This window comes from Thermothelomyces thermophilus, chromosome 6 (assembly GCF_000226095.1).
Source record: "Thermothelomyces thermophilus ATCC 42464 chromosome 6, complete sequence".
NCBI classification, from domain to species: Eukaryota; Fungi; Ascomycota; class Sordariomycetes; order Sordariales; family Chaetomiaceae; genus Thermothelomyces; species Thermothelomyces thermophilus.
In genome coordinates, this window is record NC_016477.1 from 830,044 (window position 1) to 837,308 (window position 7,265).

The window sequence follows — 7,265 nt, forward strand, 5'->3', positions numbered from 1 at the left end:
CAAAGTTCTAGCAAGCGTTAATACGACGATTAGGCGTCAATAGCAAGCTATTAATAGCATATTACCCGCAGACTAATAGGCAAACAGAGCGATTAAACCAAGTTATTAAGCAGTATCTCCGTTCTTACATTAACTACTAGTAAGACAACTAGGTTATACTATTACTAACAGTACAACTCACTTATAATATAATACTAACGGAAACGACTAAAGTTATACCGTTCTTCGCAAACTACAGATACGAAGCAGACCTTAGGCAAGGACTAAAGGTCACAGTGCCGAGAGCAATAGTCAAAGCAGAACAAATGTACACACTATATAAAAAGCTTAAAAAGGAACTCGAGTTTGTCAGGACCAGAATGAAAAACTACTACGACAAACACAGGCTCGAGGGACCTCGCCTAGAGAGGGGAGACAAAGTCTACCTAATCGTACGAAACTTACAAACCAAATGACTAAGCACGAAGCTAGACTTTAAGAAGGTCAGACCCTTTGTTATCAAAGAACAAATCTCGACATCTAACTACCGACTATCGTTACCGTCATCTATATGACTATAGATAAATGTTTTTTATATTTTACTTCTCGAACTAGCACCGAAAAACGCTAAGGTTACTATATATATCGAAGTAAAAGATAAGGAAGAAGAATAGGACATTAAAGAAATTCTAGATTTATATATTATTAATAGGGAACTATAGTATCTAGTCAAATGGCTTGATTTTAGACTAGAAGACAACTTATAGGAACTAGTTAAGAACCTAAATTACCTTAAGAAGCTAGAGCAGTTCTACTAGCAGAACCTAGATTGACTAAAGGAAAACCTAGGACAGAACTAAAGACGGCGCCCTAGTCGACAGCATCGATAGCATTATTAATCTGTGACGAGGGTATAATAGGCGTCTCTTGCCGCTTAACCTCCTCTAACTTGTCTAAGGTCGACAGACCACGTGCTACCATATCGGTACCTTTCTCTATTAAAAACTCCTTCTGCTGACGAAGACGCCGGAGCCGTACAAGCTTTTCGGACAACTCGCGCTAGGCTTCTTCTAGACGGCATTAGGATTTATCTAACTTAAGTTCGGCACGACGTTTAGCATCCTTAATACGACACTGCTCCTAAAGAATACGATCTACTAAAATAAACATCAGGAATCATAGTAAAAAAAAAAAAAAAAAAAAAAGAGAAAGAGGGGAGACAAGCTTATAGGAAGAAAGCAAGATACTAGAGCCATCGTAAGAATGACCTCGACAAATATAGGCCTCGCAACGCTTTATACGCGCGATCATTTCATAGACGAGGCCTTATAACGCGTACCAAGAGCAAGGCATAATAATAAAACCGTTCTTAGCGATGTTCTAAGCAAAGGAAGTACGGTAACGTGTAAAATACGACTTCCATTTCTCTATTAGCATTTTATCAATATAGCAACTATAACGTAGAAATAGGGAGAATATAGTACTTACAAGCAAAGGGTTATTAGCACTATTTAAAACGGCCTAAGAGGGCTTTTGGGCCGAAAGCCTTAAAGGAGGGGCATCGTGTCACAGATAAGCACATAGGCGGCCTGGCAGGCTATAGCTAGGACACAGGACATTCTAACAGCTAATCACTCGACGGACTAATCAGAAGATTATCACCGCCAAGACTAAGGTCTTTACTAGTGATAATAACATGTTACCGTCGACAACGTAGAATTACGAAGTGAAAGGAGAAGTGGTGCTAGTAATAACTATTAAAGAAGGACAGACTATTATATATATATAGCTAGCTAGTTACTTGTTATAGTAGACTCTAGGAGTTTACTAGTGGTAACAATTATAATTATAGTACTTATACTAAGCATTGCTAATTACTATAAGAGATAACTCTAGTGTTGTTATAAACCCTTTGGCTTTACCGAATCCCTTAGACGACCTGCTTACTTGTTACGCTCAATCTACCTCTGTCTAGACCCTTTTAGAAGAAGTCTGAGTTGGGTTCGTCATAAGAATACTACGATCGACACCCTCTAGGTATCCTAAACCTAACCTATCCTAACCCTTAAGTCGGCTAGGGTACCCCTTGAAGCTTAATGGCCGCAGCGGAAGCGTCTCCTAACCGGACAACCTTTTGACGGTAAAAAGGAACTCTTTATAGTATAGAAGAGTACGATAGAATATATCCTTATAGCTAATAGAGATTTTATCGGCTCTAATTATAACTAATAGGTCTTTATCTAGGGAAATCTTATATACTAGGTATAGACCTAAGTTATAGCCTATTATGAATCTATAGGCCTAAAAGTTAGGTATGACCTGACTTAGTTTCTCTAATATCTTAAGAGTATCTTCTCTAACCCTTATAAGAAGATAGTAGCCTTGTTAGAACTAGAATTTTTATAATAGAGAGACGATAAACTATTTACTGCCTTTATTATTTGGTTTAAGGCTAAGCTATCGAAGGTAAGCGGCTTCCTTTAAGGTGATAAGCTATACCTAATTAAATTATAATAATATCTCTCTTTAAAACTTAAATATATAGCGGTCGGACAAGGAATTTCTTAGGATAACTATATAATAGTAGTCGAGAATATCGCGAGATTACTATAGATTTTAAGGCTCTTTAACTTGGTAATAAGTATTAGTAGATATAAGGGCGGCAGGTAGTACCTAAACTATGGAAGGAAAAGGACGTAGATAGAGATATACCGATAATTAGAATTAACTTATTATATATTAACCTATAGAGGAAGGGACCTAATAAAAATAGGGTAGGAAAATATAGAGGCAATACCCTATAGGTAAAATAGGTTAGTCCGGAAGTATATATAGCCTAATAGGTAGCTAAAGTATATATCTAATATAGGTAGAAGGGTTACTTTATTATTAAATATAACTTTGCCCTTATTTTAAGGCTAATATAGTAAAACTAGTCAAGAACCGATATTAATACCTTAGAGGCTAAGGATTAGAAGGAAGATAATAACCTATCTAATGAAGAAGATAAGGAGTAGGGAAAAGAGTAGCCCTTAAGCAAAGTCTTATAAGAGGGCTAGAAAACTATAACTACCTAGAAGATAAGTTTATGGAGATTAGCAAAAGAATAGATAGACCTCCTTTTCTTATTCTAATCTTCCTTAACTCTAATAGCTTTATAAACGCTTAAGTAGATAGTAGATATTCTAGTTATAACGCTATTAGCAAGAGAATATATTAGAAGTTTGGAATCGAGTAGATTAGTTTACCTACTATATATACTCTTAGGACCGTAATTAGGCTATAACTAGACTAGAAGATTACTCGGATAGCCTATATTATGATAGATATCGATAGCTAGGAAAGCTAGGCTATATTCTATATAGTCCTAGGACTTATATATAATATTATACTAGGCCTCCTATAGATAAAATACCAGGAAGTTATACTAAATATATATATAGGCGTTCTTATAATTAGAATGTAAGTAGGACTACTTATCTATAAGATCTCTTTATAGCCTAGACAAATAGGAATCTCCTAAATAATAGGTATAATCTTTATAAGTATAATATAAAGGGTATAGAAAAAGAAGACTTCTAATACCTTCCTAGTTATAAATATCTAGGAGATAATAACTATCCTAGAATTAAGACACCATTTTGACAGAGATAGCCTAGGAAAAGAGGGTACCTAGCCTAAGCCCAGTATAAAGTTAAAGGTTACCTTGCTAGACAAACTTTACGACTTTACTAACCTCTTTAATAAGGAGAAAGCTAATAGACTCCCCCTATATTATAGTATAGCTAACTATCATATTAAATTAAAGGAAGGCCTAGATAGAAAGATTCCTAAACTCCCTTAGGGGCCTCTCCATAATATACTATAAGATCATTTATTAGAAGTCCGAAAGTAAGTCGTTAACTTGCTAGATAAGGGATAGATCCGAGCTAGCTCCTCTTTGGCCACTGCCCCTATCCTCTTAGTAAAGAAGGCAGATAGAGGATAGAGGTTCTATATTGACTATCAGGCGCTAAATAAGATTATAAAGCAAGATCGGTACCCTCTTTTACTTATTAAAGGGACGCTTCGCTCCTTGGCTAGAGCTAAGTGGTTTACGAAGCTTGATATCTAGGTAGCCTTCTATTATATCCGGATCGTAGAGGGCTATAAGTATTTAATAGTATTTCGGACCTAGTTTAGCCTCTTTAAGTGGCTTATCTACCCCTTTAGATTTATAGGTATACCCATAACTTTCTAATAATATATTAATAATACTCTTAGCCTAATACTTAGAGACTTTATAATGGTATACCTTAATAATATCTTAGTTTATATATTCGATAGTAAAAAAGATTATATAAAGTAGGTAAGGGATATACTCTAAAGGCTATAAAAGGTAAGACTTATACTAGATTTTAAAAAGTATATATTTACTATAAAAGAAGTTAAATACCTTAGCTATATTATAAAGGTAGGAGCTTAGGTTTGCCTAGATCCTTAAAAAGCTAGCTACTATCTGTAAGTAGGAGGTACTACGTAAGGTCTAGGGAGTATAGAGTTTCCTAGGGTTTATAAACTTCTACCAAGACTTTATCCCTAACTTCTCCGAGTTAACTATACCCTTAACACGGTTAACTCGTAAGAATACCCCGTTTCGGTAGGGGACTAAGGAATAAGAGGCCTTTAAAGCTCTTAAGATAGCTTTTATATTAGAACCTATCCTAGTATAATAGGATCCTAAATAGGAGATAGTATTCGAGGTAGACTGCTCTAGGATAGTATTAGAAGGGTGCTTATCCTAATAGGGAGAAGACAGAGTCCTATATCCTGTAGCCTACTATTCTATGAAACTGTCTCTAGCCGAACGGAACTATACGATTTATAATAAAGAACTGCTTATAATTATCTCGTATTTAAAGGCCTGGTTAGCTAAGCTTTATAATATTGCTACCCCCTTTTAGATCCTAACTAACTATAAAAACCTTAAATACTTCTCTTAGCCTCGTCTAATTAGTAAACAGCAAGCTCGATAGGCTAAAATACTCTCTTTCTTTAACTTTAAACTTCATTACCGACTAGGATTATAAGCTTCCTATCCTAATGCCCTATCTTACTATAAATAAGATTACCCTAAGGATATATAGCATATGGTATAACTCTTCTTTACTATTTAGATAGATATGACTAATACCTTGTTATTACCTTAAATATACTACCTACTAAAGGGGAGTACTATTTTCGTAGATATATAGCTTATAGCCTCATAGGATATTATTATTATCATTATTGTTAGTCCTATACCGTTATACTAATAAGCATGCTAAAGCCTTTCTAGTTATATATAAAGGAAACCGTGCCTAATAGGCCGGATAAAAACCTCTATCCTGCCTCTAACGCCTGATCTAGAGTACTAATATACTATAAAAAAAAGGAGAAGTAGCTAGAATAGCCCTATAGAGGCCTTCCCTCCTGGTCTAGCCTCCTTACAAGGCGGTATTTTAGGAGCCTCCCTAGGTCTATTAGCCACTATAGAACCCTCCTTGCTAACCAATGGTTATAGGCCCTTATACCCCGTAGAACAAGGTCTAGGTCCCTTTACGACCATATTTCCTAGGATTCCTACGTTTAGCTTCTTGGTAGGTTTAAGCACTATACGACTAGGTACTCTATAGTTTCCCTCCCTTGGCTATAGGCATAGTAGGGGGTACTAATCCCTAGGCCTTGAACCCTAAATAGGAAGTCACGGAGGCTAATAGCCCCTATATAGGCCTATACTAGTAGGGAGCTCTAAGCCTTTATCAGGCCCTAGTGCCTTTGTAGGCCTTCCCCTATAAAAACTAGGTACAGGGGGTCCTTGTCTGACATATACTATATCTTCCTACCGGCTTAGTCGGCCCTCTAATAGTTACTCTAGCTAGCTAACACGGCCAGTTCCGTAGCCTATAGCCTTCTTTATAGGGTCTGTAGGGGGGGTCGACCCCTTTTAAAGCCCTCCTAAACCTACTGCCGGACCGTTGACCTTGCTGCCTCTAGGGCTATAGGCTTTAACTCCTAGCCCCTTGCCCTTGCCTTTCTCTTCCGGAACCTCTAGCTTAGCCTATTGTAGGCCTGCTAGATAAGGGCTCTTGCAGGGACCTAGGGGGCCCCCGGACCTACCCCGGCCTATAGGAGCGGTTAGTCAAGTTTAGCTTCGAAGTCGGCTAGCCTCTTGTTAAGATAGAGGTCGAGGGGTAGCACCTAGGCTTCTATTTCGAGGTACTAGATAGGGGTAGCCTTATAGGCCCTGGTAACTATTTAAAGGGCCCTATATTAGGCCTTCGATAGTTCCTTAGCAAGGCCTTCCGGCTTACCCCCTGGCTTAGTAGGCTTGTAGAAGTTCGAGGCTCTATAAGCTAGGGCGCTATAGATACACTTAGTATAGACCTTGTAGGCCTGTAGGAGGCTAGGGCCCTAGGTCTTCGTAGTAAGCCTAGTTAGGGCAAACTCTTAGGTTTCTAGCTTCTTAGCTACCTTTATATAATAGGGGCCCTATTATAGCCTCTAGTTTAGCTAGACCCCGAGGAATCTGGCCGACTTCGATAGGGCTATAGTGGTAGTACCCCCTCCAGGCTATAGGAGCTCTAGCGGTTATAACTACCATTTCCGGCCCCTGTTAAAATAGATAAGCTTATACTTTTCCGGGGCAAAAGCTATACCCTAGGTCTTTACCTACTAAAGGTAGGCCTTCTAGGCCCTTTATAGCTAACCGTTATAGGCCTTATTAGCCCTCCTAAAGGCTAAGAGGTTAGTATCGTCGGCAAAGCCTATTAAACTAACTATAGGGCTAGCCTAGCGAATGGCCTAGTAAAGGGAGGCTATATAGAGGATAAATAGTATAGGGGAGAGGGGTAACCCCTATAGGACCCTAGCCCTTACTACTATATCCTCTGTTTCCTAGCTATCGAAGTAAAGGATAGCTACCCTATCCTATAGCTACTCCCTAACCTAGACTACTAACTACCTTAGGAAGCCCTAGCTCTATAAAGTGGCTAATAGCCGGGTATAGTTAACGGTATTAAAAGCCCCTAAGATGTCAAGCTATAGGAGGGAGGTAGCCGCCTTATGCCTCTAGGCCTCCTAGACCTAAGCCGTAATAAGCTGGATAGCTAGTTCTATGGACTTATATTCCCGGTTACCTATCTATTTGGCCGGTAGAAGCCTATAGGCCTCTATAACGGCCGTTACCTTCCAGGCGACTATAGCCTCTAGTACCTTACCTACTATTAGTAGGAGCGCTATAGGCCTATAGCCTCCTAGGGTAAAGT